General features: G+C 51.0%; 1 pseudogene; it reads left to right on the top strand.

The window, feature by feature from the left end:
* LOC147082731 (uncharacterized) overlaps nucleotides 1-19,191 on the top strand; it is a 33,887-nt pseudogene extending 14,696 nt beyond the window's left edge.
* Nucleotides 19,192-19,432: the final 241 nt, after the last annotated feature.

Genomic DNA, 19,432 nt, shown 5'->3' with positions numbered 1-19,432 from the left:
GGGTTTTAGAAGTGGAGCTTTTACAGGCAGGAAGCTCAAACCAAACATCACGTCAAGATCTGACACAGTCGCTCGATTCATCAGGACCTGATTCAGTTGCTCCTCCAATCTGCTGGCACACCCGCGAGTTCACACTGATGAGAGACCTTTTAAATGTTCTGAAAGAGCTTCAAAATCTACAAATACCTGAAGTGGGGAGAAACCCGGGCCCCGTGTCTGGGAAGGGATTCACTCAGCCATCCGCTCCAATGATACACCAGCAAGTTCACACTAGGGAGAGACCTTTAACCCGCTCCGTGTGTGGGCAGGGATTAATTGCACCCTCCGTGCTGCTGAGACACCAGCTTGTCCACACCGATGCGAGACCGTTGACCTGCTCCGTGTTTTTGAAGCGGTTCTCTCATTCTGCCACCCTCCTGAGACACCAACTTGTTCACATTAAATGTTCTGACTGTGGGAAGAGATTTAAAAGGTCCCAGGATCAGAAGAGACACCACCTGGAGAGAGCAGGAGAGATTCTGTTCACCTGTTCCGTGTGTGGGAAGAGATTCACTCGGTCCTCTAATCTGCTGGCACACCAGCGAGTTCACACTGGGGAGAGGCCGGTGAAACATTCCGACTGTGGGAAAAGCTTTAAAGGTCCCAGGAGCTGAAGGGACACCAGCTGGAGAGAGCAAGAAAGAGGCCATTCACCTGCTCCGTGTGTGGGAAGGGATTCACTCAGTTATCCCACCTACTGAGACACCAGTGAGTTCACACTGATGAGAGACCATTTACATGTTCTGTCTGTGGGAAGAGCTTAAAAAGCTCTGAGGATCTGAAGGTACATCAGCGAGTTCACACTGATGAGAGACCATTTACATGTTCTGTCTGTGGGAAGAGCTTTAAAAGCTCCGCGGAACTGAAGGTACACCAGCGAGTTCACACTGATGAGAGACCATTTACATGTTCTGTCTGTGGGAAGAGCTTTAAAAGGTCCGGGGTGCTGAAGATACACCAGCGAGTTCACACTGGGGAGAGGTCATTCACCTGCTCCATGTGTGGGAAGGGATTCACTCAGTCCTCGAATCTGCTCGAACACCAGCGAGTTCACACTGGGGAGAAACCGTTCACCTGTTCCGTGTGTGGGAAGGGATTCACACAGTCCTCGACTCTGCTCGAACACCAGCGAGTTCACATTGATGAGAGACTATTTAAATGTTCTGACTGTGGGAAGAGCTTTAAAACCTCTGGGGATCTGAAGGTACACCAGCAAGTTCATATTGATGAGACACCATTGACATGTTCTGTTTGTGGGAAGAGCTTTAAAAGCTCCACGGAACTGAAGGTACACCAGCGAGTTCACACTGATGAGAGACCATTTACATGTTCTGTCTGTGGGAAGAGCTTTAAAAGGTCTGGGGTGCTGAAGATACACCGACGAGTTCACACTGGGGAGAGGCCATTCACCTGCTCCGTGTGTGGGAAGGGATTCACTCAGTCATCAAATCTGCTTGAACACCAGCGAGTTCACACTGGGGAGAGACCGTTCACATAGAAACATAGAAGATAGGAGCAGGAGTAGGCCATTCGGCCCTTTGAGCCTGCTCCACTATTCAATGTGATCATGGCTGATCATCCGAATTCAGTACCCTGTCCCTGCCTTTTCCCCATATCCCTTGATCCCTTTAGCCTCAAGAAATATATCCAACTCTTTCTTGAATATATTTAATGAACTGGCCTCCACCGCCCTCTGTGGCAGAGAATTCCACAGGTTCACCACTCTCTGGGTGAAGAAATTCCTCCTCATTTCAGTCCCAAATGGCTTACCCCTTATCCTTAGACTATGACCCCTGGTTCTGGACTCCCCGGCCATCAGAAACATCCTTCCTGCATCTAGTCTGTCCAGACCTGACAGAATTTTATAGGTTTTGATGAGATCCCCTCTCAATCTTCTAAACTCCAGTGAGTATAAGCCCAATCGACACAATCTCTCCTCATACGTCATTCCTGCCATCCCAGGTATCAGCCTGGTGAATCTTCGCTGCACTCCCTCCATGGCAAGAACGTCCTTCCTCAGGTAAGGTGACCAAAACTGCACACAATACTCAAGGTGCGGTTTCACCAAGGCCCTGTACAACTGTAGCAAGACATCCTTGTTCCTGTACTCGAACCCTCTTGCTACGAAGGCCAACATACCATTTGCCTTCTTAACCACCTGCATGCTTACCTTCAGCAACTGGTGCACAAGGACACCCAGGTCTCTGCACTTCCCCTTCGCCCAATCTATTGCCATTCAAATAATAATCTGCCTTCCTGTTTTTGCCACCAAAGTGGAAAACCTCACATTTATCCACATTATAGTGCATTTGCCATGTTTCTGCCCAATCACCCAACCTGTCCAAATCGTACTGGAGTTTCCCGACATCCTCCTCGCAGCTTACCCTCCCGCCCAGCTTTGTGTCGTCTGCAAATTTGGAGATATTACATCCAATTCCCTCGTCCAGATCATTAATATATATTGTGAACAGCTGGGGTCCTAGGACCGATCCTTGCGGTACCCCACTAGTCACTGCCTGCCACTCGGAAAAGGACCCATTTATTCCAACTCTTTGCTTTCTGTTCGCCAACCAGTTCTCTATCCAAGTCAATACCTTGCCCCCAATCCCATGTGCTTTAATTTTGCACGCTAATCTCTTGTGTGGGACCTTATCGAAAGCCTTCTGAAAGTCCAAATACACCACATCCACTGGTTCTCCCTTATCTATTTTACCAGTTACATCCTCAAAAAATTCCAGTAGATTAGTCAAGCATGATTTACCTTTTGTAAATCCATGTTGACTTTGTCCGATCCTGTCACTGCTTTCCAAGTGTTCTGTCTGTGGGAAGAGCTTTAAAAGATCCGGGGTGCTGAAGATACACCAGCGTGTTCACACTGGGGAGAGGCAATTCACCTGTTCCGTGTGTGGGAAGGGATTCACACAGTCCTCGACTCTGCTCGAACACCAGCGAGTTCACATTGATGAGAGACTATTTAAATGTTCTGACTGTGGGAAGAGCTTTAAAAGCTCTGGGAATCTGCTGATACACCAGCGAGTTCACACTGGGGAGAGGCAGTTCACCTGCTCCGTGTGTGGGAAGAGATTCACTCAGTTCTCCAACCTGCTGAGACACCAGCGAGTTCACACTGGGGCGAGGCCGGTGAAACATTCCGACTCTGGGAAAAGCTTTAAAAGGTCCCAGGAGCTGAAGGGACACCAGCTGGAGAGAGCAGGAAAGAGGCCATTCACCTGCTCCGTGTGTGGGAAGGGATTCACTCAGTTATCCCACCTACTGAGACACCAGCGAGTTCACACTGATGAGAGACTATTTAAATGTTCTGACTGTGGGAAGAGCTTTAAAACCTCTGGGGATCTGAAGGTACACCAGCGAGTTCATACTGATGAGAGACCATTTACATGTTCTGTCTGTGGGAAGAGCTTTAAAAGCTCCACGGAACTGAAGTTACACCAGCGAGTTCACACTGATGAGAGACCATTAAAATGTTCTGACTGTGGGAAGAGCTTTAAAAGCTCCGCGGAACTGAAGGTACACCAGCGAGTTCACACTGATGAGAGACCATTTACATGTTCTGTCTGTGGGAAGAGCTTTAAAAGGTCCGGGGTGCTGAAGATACACCAGCGAGTTCACGCTGGGGAGAGGCCATTCACCTGCTCCGTATGTGGGAAGGGATTCACTCAGTCCTCGAATCTGCTCGAACACCAGCGAGTTCACATTGATGAGAGACTATTTAAATGTTCTGACTGTGGGAAGAGCTTTAAAAGCTCCGGGAATCTGCTGATACACCAGCGAGTTCACACTGGGGAGAGGCCGTTCACCTGCTCCGTGTGTGGGAAGGGATTCACTCAGTTCTCCAACCTGCTGAGACACCAGCGAGTTCGCACTGTTCTAGTCATAGTCATAATGGCACAGAAGGAGGCCATTCGGCCCATCGAGTCCGTGCCGGCTCTCTGTAGAGCAATCCAGTCAGTCCCACTCCCCCCGCTCTATCCCCGTAGCCCTGAAAATTTATTTCCCTCAAGTGCCTATCCAGTCTCCCCTTGAAAACATTGAGGCCTAGAAATTGGGTTGGTAACGCCGGCGCTGAGCGCCTAAAGAGACCTAGAATTGGGGTGAATCCCTATGTTGGGGTGAACGCTATGAGGATAGCGCCAACTCAGATATTGACTATACATTTAGCACCTGCGCTAAGTGTTTGCGCGCGCCCGCGAGCGCAAGCAGCTCGTGACGTCATTTCAGTGTGCAATGCCTTTTGGGAGCGCCTGAGCGCATATTGGGTGGCGCCCGGAGCCTTAGCGCCCAGCGCTATTAGTGACAGTTCGAGGGAGGGCTAACAGGCCCTTCTCGGAGTAGGGCGGTGCTATTTAAAGGGGACAGCTCTCGTGCAGAATCTTCTGCCACTTGGCCTGCTCATTGCGATCGCTGCTAGAGAGAGTTGGCGAGCTAATGTGGAGCGGAGTTCTGGGAATTTAGCTTTACAGTACTTGGGACCTTCAACCCTGTCCGAAGCACTTGCAGCACTACACCTAAAAGCCTTTTGACCAGCTGGCATCGGAATGGGAGCTTGTTTGGAGGGCAACGGCCTCACCGCCCAACACTGTGAAGGGGCAGAGAGACGGCGGGAGAGAAGGCCGGGATTGGCCAGAATGAGGAGGGGCAATGGAGGTCAGCCAATCCGACGGGATGCTGCGAGGGTCTTTAGGCAGCAGGTGATGAGCCTTGACATGTCGGAGGAGCAGTGTTTGCGAAGGCTCCAAATCTGGAGGGACATTGTTACTGATCTGTGCCACCTGCTTGGTCAGGATCTGCAGCCGCGTGAACGCTGCAGAACCTCTCTGTCCGTGATGGTTACACTGACTGATGGCCTCCATTTTTATGCCAGCGGATCCTTTCAGTCAGCCATTGGGGACAATGCGACTTTTCGCTCAGGCTACAGTCCGCTGTTGCATCCGGCAAGTGACAGATGCCCTTTATAGGCGAACGCGTCAATTCATTACCTTCCCTCGGACCCTGCACAAGCAGGCGGAGGAGGAGGAAGAGCAGGCGGAGGAGGAGGAAGATGGAAGGGCTGCTGAAAGTGGAAGGTCCATACGTCAGAGGCTCCTCTGGACTCGTGTCGACACCCCTGTGGCGGAATGATGAGAGTCTTAACTCATGCGCACTTTGGATGTTTGAGGGCCTCTGAATGCCAGCATCACTGAAAGTAGTCACATGCACCATGCAACATTGAAACTTCTGTTTATTGACACAAAAGTCTTTCATTACAGCTAAACAACGTAATGTGAGCAGAAACCATAACTTTCAAAATAACTGTGAACTGTTCGGCAAAGCCGCAAAACTCAACAAACCTTCTGCAAATATAACAGCAGGTGAGGGTGTCCTTGAATTTGGACAAACAAACGTCTCAGCACCTCCCTCTACAACTGGCCCCTTGAGGGAGAATGACTTCTCTTTCGCGCCCGGCCCCTTCCCTCCCTGCTGCTCCTACGTAATTGGACCCCAGTGGCGGGCTCAAGGCTGGGGGACGCTTGCTGACTGTCTGGAAGCGCAGAAGCCCCTGAGGGATGGCCTGGCCGACCTCTGGGCTTGGAGGGTGCGGGCACAGGATGCTTACTGTGACCATGGCTGGAAGCAGTGTGGCCTGCAGGTGGTGGCAGCTGCAATGCAGGCATCCCAGCACTGGCATGTGCAATGGTCTCCTGCCGAGAGAGGACACCTGCACCATGGTCGGACGACACACTGGCTATCTGAGGGGAGTGGCTCGGCTCATCCGCCACAATCGCATGCTCCACTGATTCCTGGCCTTGTACGGGAGTGGAAGGGCCCGGGGTGATCCTATCTGATGCAGAGAGGGTGGCTGCAGTGAGAGATCGCGTTGCGTCAATCTGGCTGTGGAGGAGCCCAGCAAGTGACTGCGTGGCAACAGTGAGGACCTGTGTGCCAGGTGCCAGTGCTTCGGAGAAGGCCTGGACAGTTCTTCCCATGGCTTTGGACAAGGCAGATGCTGACCGCTCCACTGCCTCGGACAAGCCCTGCACAGACCTTTCCAGGGATTGTCCGAAGCCCTGAACAGTCCTTTCCATTGCCGACTCAAAGCCGTGGACAGTCCTCTCCATTGTTGGGCCAAAGCCCTGGATAGTCCTGTCCATTGTGGCCCCGAAGCCCTGGATAGTCCTGTCCATTGTGGCCCCGAAGCCCTGGATAGACCTGTCCATTGTTTCCCCGAACACCTGGAGAGTCCTCTCCATTGTTGCCCCAAAGCCCTGCAGAGTCCTCTCCATTGTTGCCCCGAAGCCCAACATACTCCTAGCCAATGAATCTATTGACTCAGGCATCTTCTCCACTGCAGCCATCAGCTCCGTGTGTCTGACCCGGGCCTGTTTGCTCATCTCAGCCAGGCGACGGACCTCTTCTGCACTCTGTGCAGCAGTCATGACGACCTGCCTTGCCCTGCAGGGAGACGGTGGCCGAACTTGCCTACCCCCGTGCGTTGCTGCATGCCGCTTGGTCCGGCAACTGGTTCATCCTCAGAGCCACCCCCCCTCCCCTCCAGGGGACTACTATCCCCAGTCTGCAGATGTCTCAGCTCCCCGGATTCTGCAATGGCTGGTCCGGATTCTTCCTGGTCCTCGCCTCCGGTGGCACTGGCACTGGCAGCTTCAGCGCGTTGAGCCCGAGTTGGTGCTCCTTCATCTGAAAGTGGGAGGTGGAAGAGTGGCTTTAGCAAAAGGACAGCTTTGCTGAAAGGCATGCCAGATTGCGGCAAGGCTCTGACATGGCTGCACACTGAGGATGCATGCTGGCGGGGGGACCAAGTGGAAGGCAACAGGTGGAAAAGGTGAGAGTCTTACCCTCGCTGTCGGAAATGGGGTCAGCAGATGCAGTGGTCGCAGGACCAGACAGACGTCCTCCAAGTATCTGGTGCACACTCTCCTCCAGATCCGTGAGAGCCACTTGTGCAGGTCCGCCACCGGTTCGACGCTGCTCCTTTCGAATCATCGTCAGCTTGGACTGCAGGGGAAAGAAGGGGAGGTTCTGTTACACGATGCCTTGAGACCTCATCGCATGCCCCCCATGGTGCAAGAGCCCTTACATGTGGCCTTGAGACCTCATCGCATGCCCCCCATGGTGCAAGAGCCCTTACATGAGGCCTTGAGACATCTGTCCATGTGTGTGCCCAGAAAGGGCCATGGGTGCATGCTGACAGATGGCCATTGGTGCATCATTGCAGCAGGGTGCCCGAAGTCAGCTGCAGATGGAGGGAAGCACAAGTTTGGTAAACCATCACTCACCCTAACGATCCGTGTGAGGTCGTTGAATTTCTTCCTGCACTGAACAGAGGTCCTGGTCACCATGCTGCTGGAGTTGACCCTCACAGCAACCTCCCTCCAAGATCGTCGATAAGCCTTCTGATTCGGCCTCTTGCCATTATCCGGATACAGGACCTCTCGACGGTGTTCAACTGCAGCCACCAAGTGGTCCAGAGCCTCAGTGCTGAAGCGCTCTGTTCTCTGCCTAACCTTCTCCATGATGAACAAGTTTGTACCGCCAGACAAGGGCGAGCGCCGAATCTGAGGCCTACAGGGCGTTGGGTGTTGAAGCTCAGGCTGACTGACCCACCCCTTTAAGAGCCAGCCGGCACCTGGAGGTCTCGTGCTTTCCCATAATTGAGTTCACCTGCGCTGCGCCCGTCCGCGTCGATATTGAGTAGCGCCTGACCTTTTGCGCCTTAAGAGCACCGTGCAACGGCTGATTTTGCGCCTCAATCCCCTTTGGGGGCGATGCAACCCAATATCGCGCCAGGCGGCGATAAGTTTCGTCTGGCTATAAACTTTGCGCATCGCCAGTTCTAACGCCTCATGCGGGGCTATACCCAATTTCTAGGCCTCAGTGTCTCCGCTTCCACCACTTCCGTCGGCAGCGAGTTCCAGGTCCTCATCACTCGCTGCGTAAAAAAGTTTTTCTTCACATCCCCCTTGTATCTGTTGCCCAAAACCTTAAATCTGAGTCCCCTAGTCCTTGTACCATCAACTAGTGGGAACAGCCTTTCCCCGTCTAGCCTTTCCAAACCTGTCATAATCTTGTACACCTCTTAGCAAATCACCCCAGGTCCACTCTGAGCATACCCAGTCTTTCTAGTACACCCTGTCTGTCAATTTTCACCCCTTCCATTGCTTCTACCTTTTCCACTTCTACTGATATTTTGTCAGCATCCACCTCCTTAGTAAACACCGATACAAAGTACTCATTGAGTATTCTAGCCTTGCCCTGCGCCTCTAAGCATATATCACCTTCTTTGTCCCTAATGGGCCCCACCCCACCTCTCACTACCCGCTTACTGTTTACATGCCGGTAGAAGATTTTTGGGTTCCCTTTTATGTTAACTGCCATTCTACTCTCATTCGCTCTTTGCCAATCTTATTTTCATCTTCACTGCCTCTCTCAACTTATTGTATTTGGTCTGGTTCTCCCTTGAAGAATTCACCTGACATTCATCATTTTTTGTTTCATCATCTTCTCTATCTCCCTCATCATCCAAGGAGCCCTTGCTTTGGTTCCCTTACCCTTCCCTCTTGATGGAATGTACCTGGCCTGTACTTGGAACATCTCCTCCTTAAAGATCACCCATTGTTCCGTTACAGTTTTTCCTGTCAGTCTTTGGTTCCACTTTAACCTGGCTAGATCCTTTCGCATCCCATTGAAGTTAGCCCTATTCCAGTTTAGAAGTTCCACTCTAGATTGTTCCTTGCTCCTCTCCATTGCTAATCTAAATCTTATGATACGATGATCACTCGTACCCAAGTGTTCTCCCACAGATACTTGGTCGACCTGGCCCACCTCATTCCCCAGCACCAGATCCAGCAATGCCTCCTTCCTTGTTGGGCCAAGAACATACTGGTCAAGGAAATGCTCCTGAACGCATTTCAGAATTTCCTCCCCCTCCTTTCCCTTTACCCTAGCATTATCCCAATCGATATTTGGGTAATTAAAGTCCACCAGTATCACCACTCTATAGCTCTTTCATGTCTCTGCGATTTCCCTGCAGATTTACTCCTCTACCTCCCTCTCACTAGTTGGAGGTCTATAGAATACCCCCAATAGCGTGATCAAACCCTTTTTTGCTCCTCAACTCTAACCACATGGATTCTGTCCTTGTCCCCTCAAGAACATCCTCCCTTTCCAACACTACAATGTCTTCCTTAATCAGCACTGCCACCCCACCTCCCTTTTTTCCTTCCCTATCTTTTCTGAACACCTTGTACCCTTGAATATTAAGTGCCCACTCCTCACCGTTTTTAACTTCGTTTCCGTTATTGCCACAACACCATATTGCCACAATGGTGTTGAGCTTCTTGAGTGTTGTTGGAGCTGCACTCATCCAGGCAAGTGGAGAGTATTCCATCACAATCCTGACTTGTGTCTTGTAGATGGTGGAAAGGCTTTGGGGAGTCAGGAGGTGAGACACTCGCTGCAGATTACCCAGCCTCTGATGCGCTCTTGTTGCCACAGTATATATGTGGGTGGTCCAGTTAAGTTTCTGGTCAATGGTGACCCCCAGGATGATGGGGGATTCGGCGATGCTAATGCCGTTGAATGTCAAGGGGAGGTAGTTAGACTCTCCCAGAACATGGTCCTGATCACACTCAGTTCTGAATGGTGCTCCCCAGAATAAGGTTGTATGACTTTGTTATTGGGTGAAATAGTCATGTCTGAATGTCAATAAAGATCATTTATATCAGTTCTAGAGCCTCACGTGATTCTTCCATGGCAGGTACAGCAGGGGTTAGATACAGAGTAAAGCTCCCTCTACACTGTCCCATCAAACACTCCCAGGGCAGGTACAGCACGGGTTAGATACAGAGTGTCAGCCGTGGCTCAGGCGGCAGCACTCTCTCCTCTGAGTCAGAAGGTTGTGGGTTGAAGTCCCACTGCAGAGACTCGAGTCTAAAACTCTGTGCTGCCCCTCCAGTGCAGTGCTGAGGGAGTAAAGCCCAGTGCAGAGTAAAGTTCCCTCTGCACTGCTCCACTAACAGGCCTGAGCCCCAAACTCAGAAGAGCGCCCTCTGCTGTATTCCACTTGTCTCAGCAGTGGGAGAAGCAGGCGGCGGAAGTCCCCCCCCTCGGACACCCCGATTGGTTGGAGGACCCGCCGCCACCTCAGTCCTCCAAGCTCCGCCCGCTCTCTCCCTATTGGTCGGAGCTCCCGTCAGTCACCGCCGTGGAGTTGATGACGTGCCCCAGTCCGGCTCCCTGCAGAAGATAAGGGGCTGCGGCCGCTCAATCCACTCTGCTCAGTTCCAGGAGGGCGCTGGGATGGTGCGGTTTGTATTTTCTTTTTATTTATCTCCCCGCCCGCGCTTCTCTCCACCATATATAAAAAAACCCTGATAAAACTCACTTTCCGCGGGTGATCCGGACTCTCGCAGTTACCCGGGCCTTCCCCAGAATGCAAGGCCCTGCGCAGTCGCGGTAGCGGCTCATCCTTGGGAGTGGGGCCCGGCGGCACATGCGGTGTAGGTGGAGGGGGCGGGGCCTGTTCAGAGCCTGCGCTCACCTTGGAGCGGCACATGTGGAGTAGGGGGAGGGGGCGGGGCCTGTTCAGAGCCCGCGCTCACCTTGGAGCGGCACATGTGGAGTAGGGGGAGGGGGCAGGGCCTGTTCAGAGCCCGCGCTCACCTTGGAGCGGCACATGCGGAGTAGGGGGAGGGGGCAGGGCCTGTTCAGAGCTCACATCCAACAATGAGAACAACAACAACTTGTATTTCTATAGCACCTTTAACGTAGGAAAATGTCCCAAGGCGTTGCACAGGGGTATAGTAAGACATTGCAAAATGTGACCCCGAGACACATAAGGAGAAATTAGGGCAGATGGCCAAAAGCTTGGTCACAGAGGTGGGTTTTGATCAGCCATGATCTCATTGAATGGCGGAGCGGGCTCGAGGGGCCGAATGGCCTACTCCTGTTCCTATTTTCTACGAAAGAGAGGCGGAGAGGTTCAGGGAGGGAATTCCAGAGCTTAGAGCCGAGGCAACAGAAGACACGGCCACTGATGGTGCAGCGATTATAATCAGGGATGCTCAAGAGGGCAGAATTGGAGGAGCGCAGATGTCTCGGGGAGGAGTAGGTTGTTTTCTTTGGAACCGAGGAGGCTGAGGGGAGACCTGATTGAGGTGTATAAAATTCTGAGGGACCGAGATAGGAAGGACCTATTTCCCTTGGCAGAGGGGTCCACAACCAGGGAGCGTAGATTTAAAGTAATTCGTCGGAGGTTTAGAGGGGAGTTGAGGAGAAATGTTTTCACCCAGAGGGTGGTGGGGGTCTGGAACTCACTGCCTGACAGGGTGGCAGAGGCAGAGACTCTCATCACATTTTAAAAAGTACTTGGATGTGCACTTGAAGTGCCGTAACCTACAAGGCCACGGACCAAGTGCTTTAAAGTGGGATTAGTGTGGATAGCACTTAATCGGCCGGCACGGACATGATGGGCCGAATGGCCTCCTTCTGTGCTGTAATTTTTCTGTGATTCTATCGCGGGGGGTGGGTGGCTGTGAGGCTGAAGGGATTAACTAAGATAGGGAGGGGCGAGGCCATGGAGGGATTTGAAAACAAGGATGAGAATTTTGAAATCGAAACATTGCTTAACCGGGAGCCAATGTAGGTCAACGAGCACAGGGGTGATGGGTGAACGGGACTTGGTGTTGAGTTACGACACGGGTAGTTTTGGATCACCTCAAGTTTACATAGGGTATAATGTGGGAGGCCAGCCAGGAGTGCGTTGGAATAGTCAAGTCTAGAGGTAACAAAGGCCCGGGTGAGGTTTTCAGCAGCGGATGAGCTGAGGCAGGGGCGGAGACGGGCAATGTTACCGAGGTGGAAATAGGCAGTCCTTGTTATGCTGCGGATATGTGTTCGGAAGCTCATTTCAGGGTCAAATATGACACCAAGGTTGTGAACAGTGTGGTTCAGCCTCAGAGAGATGTTAGGGAGAGGGATGGAGTCAGTGGCTAGGGACCGAAAACAATTGCTTTAGTCTTCCCAATATTTAATTAGAGAAAATTTCTGTTCACCCAGAACCGGATTCGAGATCGTGGAGGGGTCGAGAGAAGTGGTGGTGAGGGAGAGCTGGGTGTCGACAGCGTACATGTGGAAACTGACGCTGTGTTTTCAGATGTCACCAAGGGGCAGCATTTAGATGAGAAATAGGAGGGGCCCAAGGATAGATCCTTGGGGTACACCAGAGGTAACGATGCGGGAGCGGGAAGAGAAGCCGTTGCAGGTGATTCTGTGGCTACGATTAGATAGATAAGAATGGAACCAGGCGAGTGCAGTCCAGCCCTGCTGGACGACGGTGGAGAGGCGTTGGAGGAGGATGGAGTGGTCAACTGTGTCAAAGGCTGCAGACAAGTCAGGAAGGATGAGGAGGGATAGTTTACCTTTGTCACAGTCACAAAGGATGTCATTTTTGACTTTGAAACTTGATTTGACTTCAGGGCCAAGTCAGTGAGGTGGATTGGGCTGTTTCTGGCCCGCTGGTTATTGTGGGCATGGCTGGACACCTGTGGGACTGGCTCTACCATGTTTGTTCTTTGAGGCAAAATAAGCCAAAAAAAATTCCTGCTCCCCCCTTACCCTTTCTACATTCCTTTTACAGGGTTTTAGAAGTGGAGCATTTACAGACAGGAAGCTCAAACCAAACATCACGTCAAATTCTGACAGAGTTACGCGATTCATCAGGACCTGATTCAGTCACTCCTCCAATCTGCTGGCACCCCAGCGAGTTCACACTTATGAAAGACCTTCTAAATCTTCTGAAAGAGCTTCAAAATCCACAAATACCTGAAGCGGGGAGAAACCCTGGCCCTGTGTGTGAGAAGGGATTCACTCAGCCATCCGCTCCAATGATACACCAGCAAATTCACACGAGGGAGGGACCTTTACCCCACTCCGTGTGTGGGCAGGGATTAATTGCTCCATCCGTGCTGAAGAGACACCAGCTTGTCCACACTGATGAGAGACCATTGACCTGCTCCGTGTTTTTGAAGCAATTCACTCATTCTTCCACCCTCCTGAGACACCAGCTTATTCATAGTGATGAGAGACCGATTAAATGTTCTGACTGTGGGAAGAGATTCAAAAGGTCCCAGGGTCTGAAGAGACACCAGCTGGAGAGAGCAGGAGAGATTCTGTTCACCTGCTCCGTGTGTGGGAAGAGATTCACTCGGTCCTCGAATCTGCTGGCACACCAGCGCGTTCACACTGGGGCGAGGCCGGTGAAACATTCTGACTGTGGGAAAAGCTTTCAAATGTCCCAGGAGCTGAAGGGACACCAGCTGGAGAGAGCAGGAAAGAGGCCATTCACCTGCTCCGTGTGTGGGAAGGGATTCACTCGGTCATCCCATCTGTTGAGACACCAGCGCGTTCACACTGGGGAGAGGCCATTCACCTGCTCCATGTGTGGGGAGGGAGTCAATCAGTCATCCAACCTCTTGAGACACCAGCGAGTTCACACTGAAGAGAGACCATTTAAATGTTCTGACTGTGGGAAGAGCTTTAAAACCTCTGGGGAACTGAAGCAACACCAGAGAGTTCACACCGATGAGAGACCATTTAAATGTTCTATCTGTGGGAAGAGCTTTAAAACCTCTGGGGATCTGAAGAAACACCAGCGAGTTCACTCTGATGAGAGACCATTTACATGTTCTGCCTGTGGGAAGAGCTTTAAAACCTCTGGGGATCTGAAGCAACACCAGCGAGTTCACACCGATGAGAGACCATTTAAATGTTCTGTCTGTGGGAAGAGCTTTAAAACCTCTGGGGAGCTGAAGGAACACCAGCGAGTTCACACCGATGAGAGATCATTTTCATGTTCTGTCTGTGCGATGAGCTTTAAAAGCTCCAGGAATCTGAACGGACACCAGCAAGTTCACACTGGGGAGAGCTCGTTCACCTGCTCCGTGTGTGGGAAGGGATTCACTCGGTCATCCCACCTACAGAGACACCAGCGAGTTCACATTGTTCCATAGCGCAGGGCCCTGTAGACAGCTGGGGTGACGTGAACATGGAACGGATGAATGTTTTATAAATTCTTGTACTGCTGTTTAATCTTTAAGACTGTTGTGCTGATGATTCCCTTCTTTTGACAGTTCATGGTGTTACATAGAATGTACAGCACAGAAACAGGCCATTCGGCCCAACTGGTCCATGCCAGTGTTTATGCCCCACACCCACCCTACTTCAATTAACCCGATCAACATCTCCTCCCATTCGTTTCTCCGTTGTGTGGCTTCCTCATTAATCCATCTGTGCTGTTCACCTCAACTACTCCCTGTGGTAGCGAGTTCCCCATTCACACCATTCTCTGGGTAAAGAAGTTTCTCCTGAATTCCCTCCTGGATTTGTTAGTGACTTTTATATTGATAGCCCCATAAATATGATGAGATTCTGTTAAGCTGACCAGTATGTTGTTGTACTTTGTCTTTTTCTGATGAATGAAACATTACTGAGCCCCTGTAGCCGTGTTATGGGATGGAGTGCCAGACAAGTGAAGGCACAACATCTGGGTGTGAATCTAATAATAACCTCACGGACCGTATAGGTGTGATAACCAGACGGGTTTGTGGTTATAGTCTGGTCACAGATGGACTAAATTCCCTGAATTAGCAGGAGTTCAGGAGGCGGTCAACAGATGAGTCCAAACAATCCCATTTCCTGAGCAGTAACCAAGCTTGTGTACAAGAACAGGCCACTTAAGCCGTTATCAGATGGAACAGACTCGAGAAGGTCACGCGTGAATCCACTGTACTTCTATTCTCCAGATTGAGGGAATTATCACCCGATCTGTGTTATGCAGCGCTCCTAATAAAGTCTGGAGAGACAATTTGTGTTCTTGTGAGCTTGATTATCTGGTGTCTGAAACCCTGGGACTCCCGATCATTAGAGTCAACCTCAGTGTGTGGAAAGGGATTCCCTGGTGTATCCCACTCGCTGACACACCAGAGTGTCCACATTGTGACTGCGGTGGGTCGATTCCACTGTTTCTGATGCCTTTAATCACATCCAGGACTGAACCATGTTAATTCAGGCAACTGGGGCTTGTTAATGTTAAGAGCCCCCAATAACTGGGCTGGATTTAAAGATTATTTCCTGTTCTCTCAGTACTAGTGAGCAGAGAGAAACTGATTTTATAGAATCATAGAGCACAGTGGGATGCCTTTCGGCCCATCGTGCTGGTGCCGGCTCTCTGAAAGAGCGATGCAATTAGTCCCACTGCCCTGCTCTTTCCCCACAGCCCTGCAAATTTCTGCCTTTAGTATATATCCAATTCCCTTTTGAAAGTTACTATTGAATCTGCTTCCACCTCCCATTCAGGCAGTGCATTCCAGATCATCAAAATTCGCTGTGTAAAAAAAGTCTCCTCATTTCCTCTCTCGATTCTTTTGCCAATGATCTGAAATCTGTGTCCTCTCATTACCGACCCTCCTGCCAGTGACAACAGCTTCTCCTTGTTTGCTCGACCAAAACCCCTCATAATTTTGAGCACCTCGATCACAGCTCCACTTAACCGTCTCTGCTCCAAGTTATATTGCCATTGTTTTGTGAATTTTTGCTGTGATCGAGGTGCTGGATGTCCGTGCCTGGGGAATGGGACATTCTATCCTCGTGAGCACCGAGTGTCAGCATCCAGCAATCCCTGGTCAGGGACTGTCTTTTTAAACTGCCTCACCTGAGCTTTTTGACTCCCTGATTTCATTATTAAACATTTCAGAGTTTTTGCAGAGTGACCAAGGCTAAACAGATAAATGTGAGGTATTACATTTTGGTAGGAAGAATGGGGAGGTCACTTATCACTGGGAGGGTGCGAGTCTAGGTGGGGTAGAGGAACAAAGTGATCTCGGAGTACAAATACACAAATTACTAAAAGTTCCGACACAGGTACACCCTCGCATTTCTGGTATCATCCTTGTAAATCTTCTCTGCACCCTCTCCAGTGCCTTTATATCCTTTTTATATAGTATGGCGACCAGAACTGTACGCAGTACTCCAAGTGTGGTCTAACCAAGGTTCGATACAGGTTTAGCATAACTTCACTACTTTTCAATTCTATACGTCTAGAAATAAACCCTAGTGCTTGGTTTGTTTTCATTAGGGCAAAGGAGGTTGAGCTGTGATTTGACAGAGGTGTACAGGATTATGACGGGTTTGGATAGGTTAGGCAGGGAAAGGCTGTTCCCACTAGTTGATGGTACAAGGACTAGCGGACACAGATTTAAGGTTTTGGGCAAGAGATACAGGGGGAACGTGAGGAAAAACTTTTTTACGCAGCGAGTGGTGAGGACCTGGAACTCGCTGCCGACGGAAGTGGTGGAAGCGGAGACACTCAATGTTTTCAAGGGGAGACTGGATAGGCACTTGAGGGAAATAAACTTGCAGGGCTACGGGGATAGAGCGGGGGAATGGGACTGACTGGATTGCTCTACAGAGAGCCGGCATGGACTCGATGGGCCGAATGGCCTCCTTCTGTGCCTCTATGACTCTATGTGGTTGCTGTGGATCACACTGGGGTCCACCAGCTCCCACATGCTACAGCTGCAACACATCACCTGCCCCGCCATCTCTATTGTATTTTATTTAACTAATTAGGTTTTTAAGTTTTGAAATACCCAATTGTCTATTAATAGTTTTTAATCTCGTTAATAACCTTGTTTAATTTATTAAATGTAGTTATATGCTTTAGGTCTTTACTGTAACTTAGCCCACAGTCCTAATTAAACCCTTGTTGTTTATTTTTTTTATGTATCAAGCAGCACCTCTTACCCCCACCTCATCGAATTCGCTCACTCACCCAATTCCCGAGTTAAGTACTCTGTAGAAGCAGTACTCCGTAGAACTGGACTCCGTGCTACTTACCTCCCGAACATTTCTCCTTCCGCACTCAAAAGGCCGATGAATTTCAGGTCCTGATGAATGGAGTGACTCTCTGAGATCTTGATGTGAAGTTTGGTTTGAGTTTCCCCGTCTGCCAATCCTGCCCTTCTCACAGCCTGTGAAAGGAGTTTACAAAAGCCATCACTGAGAGTCCAGGACAGAAATTGACAACATTCTCTCCTCCTGCTCCCTGGCCCAAGGGGGCCGCGCATGCGCCCCGCTGCACACTCGGCCTCTCAAGATGGCGGCTGTTGAGCCGGGCCTGTCACGGGGAGAAAGCCCCGCAGCTGCCGCCCCACTTGGGGCAAACTCGGGACCCGTAGGTTCTTATTCGGGGGCTTGAGGCCTACACCAGGTGTTTATAAAGCCTCCCCGCTGGTTATTGCTCCCCTGCGCCCCTCCACCTCACCGCTCCGGTTAGAAGATGAGATTAAATTGTTATAGTTTATTATTCTATTAAAAAATTAAGTGGATGATTAACATGGGTTAGATACAGATTAAGACTCCCTCCGCACTGTCCCATTAAACACTCCCAGGACAGGTACAGCAGGGATGAGATACAGAATACAGCTCCCTCTACATTCATGGGATGTGGGCGTCACTGGCAAGGCCAGCATTTATTGCCCATCCCGAATTGCCCTTGAGAAGGTGGTGGTGAGCCGCCTTCTTGAACCGCTACAGTCCTTGTGGTGAAGGTCTCCCACAGTGCTGTTAGGGAGGAAGTTCCAGGATTTTGACCCAGTGACGATGAAGGATCGGCGATATATTTCCAAGTCAGGATGGTGTGTGACTTGGAAGGGAACTTACAGGTGGTGGTGTTCCCATGTACCTGCTGCCCTTGTCCTTCTAAGTGGTAGAGGTCGCGGGTTTGGGAGGTGCTGCCGAAGAAGTATTGGCGAGTTGCTGCAGTGCATCTTGTAGATGGTACACACTGCAGCCACAGTGCGCTGGTGGTGCAGCGAGTGGATATTTAAGGTGGTGGCTGGGGTGCCAATCAAGCGGGCTGCTTTGTCCTGGATGGTGTCAAGCTTCTTGAGTGCTGTTGGAGCTGCACTCATCCAGGCAAGTGGAGAGTATTCTATCACACTCCTGGCTTGTGCCTTGTAAATGGTGGAAAGGCTTTGGGGAGTCAGGAGGTGAGACACTTGCCACAGGATACCCAGCCTCTGACCTTTGGAATTCTCTTCCACAGAGAGCTGTGGAGGCTGGGTCATTGAGTGTGTTTAAGGTGGAGATAGACAGATTTTTGAATGATAAGGGAGTCAAGGGTTAGGGGGAGCAGGCAGGGAAGTGGAGTTGAGGCCAAGATCAGATCAGCCATGATCTTATTGAATGGCGGAGCAGGCTCGAGGGGCCAAATGACCTACTCCTGCTCCTACATCTTATGTTCTTGTGTCTCTCATCAGCTCCGGCCGCCGCGCTGAGTTGTGGCTGACCCCGTGCATGTGCCCCATGGCACCGCCCTCTCCTGCTCCACAGGCGCCCGGCCTGCACCGCGCATGCTCAGCACACACCCTGGGCCCCTGTCAATCATCCTCCCCCGCGCCTGCGTGCTGGGCCCCTGAGCTCCAGGCTGCCGCGCGGGGCTTTCTTTGTAAAGTCGGTGTTGGTGAAGAGTCACAATCAGTGAGGGAAAGTGAGTTTTCCCCCAGATCCGATTGAGATCAGAGGAGGGGAGAGAATAAAGGGGAATCCAAACCTGAGAGTCCGCGGATCCGGGCCCCGAGCAGAGCTACTTCAGTTTGGCGGAGCGCGCTCCAGCGACACGTGGCCCAGGGCCTGATTGACGGGAGCTTCTGACCAATAGGGAGCGAGTGGGGCGGGGCTGGAGGAGCGAGCCGGCGGTGGGTCCTCCAACTAATCGGGGAGCCTGAGGGGCGGGACTTGTGCCGGCTGATTGTCTGATCCGCAGGGCAGCGAGTTTCTCCAGTCCCTTGTTCAGGGCCCGGGGCCAGGGGAGGCTGTGGGCCTTTATTCCCCTCATTGGACACAAGGCTCTTTGGCTCACAACACACGGGCTCAGATTGCAATACAGACTTTTTAAATTCATGAATCAAAGGGACAGGGTCTCTCATTCTGTTGTGCGACAGTTCCTGGGACAGACTGTATCTCCCCCTCTCCTCCACACAGGGATTTGTGCTGGTTAAAGGGACCGCGATTCTCCTTGTTCTGCGAGTTTGTAATTAACTTTATCCCATATTACAGACTCCAGGACTTTACAAATAACTCCTCGAGTCTTGGTTATGATCTTCCAGAATTCCTTAGATTCTAGAATGGTCCCCAGGGATCGGATGGTATCAAATGTAACCCCGCCGTTCAAGAAAGGAGGGCAAGAGAAAACAAGGACCCCTGGGCCAGTTGGCCTGACATCAGTGGTATGTGCAAAAAAGATTCACAAGGATGACACCAGAACTGAGAGGATATACCGATCAGGAAAGGCTGAACAGGCTGGGGGCTCATTTCTCTG

This window comes from Somniosus microcephalus, unplaced genomic scaffold (assembly GCF_052327205.1).
Source record: "Somniosus microcephalus isolate GS21.2 unplaced genomic scaffold, FLI_Smic_1.0 scaffold119, whole genome shotgun sequence".
Lineage (NCBI taxonomy): Eukaryota > Metazoa > Chordata > Chondrichthyes > Squaliformes > Somniosidae > Somniosus > Somniosus microcephalus.
This window is presented reverse-complemented; position numbering and strand designations above follow the sequence as displayed.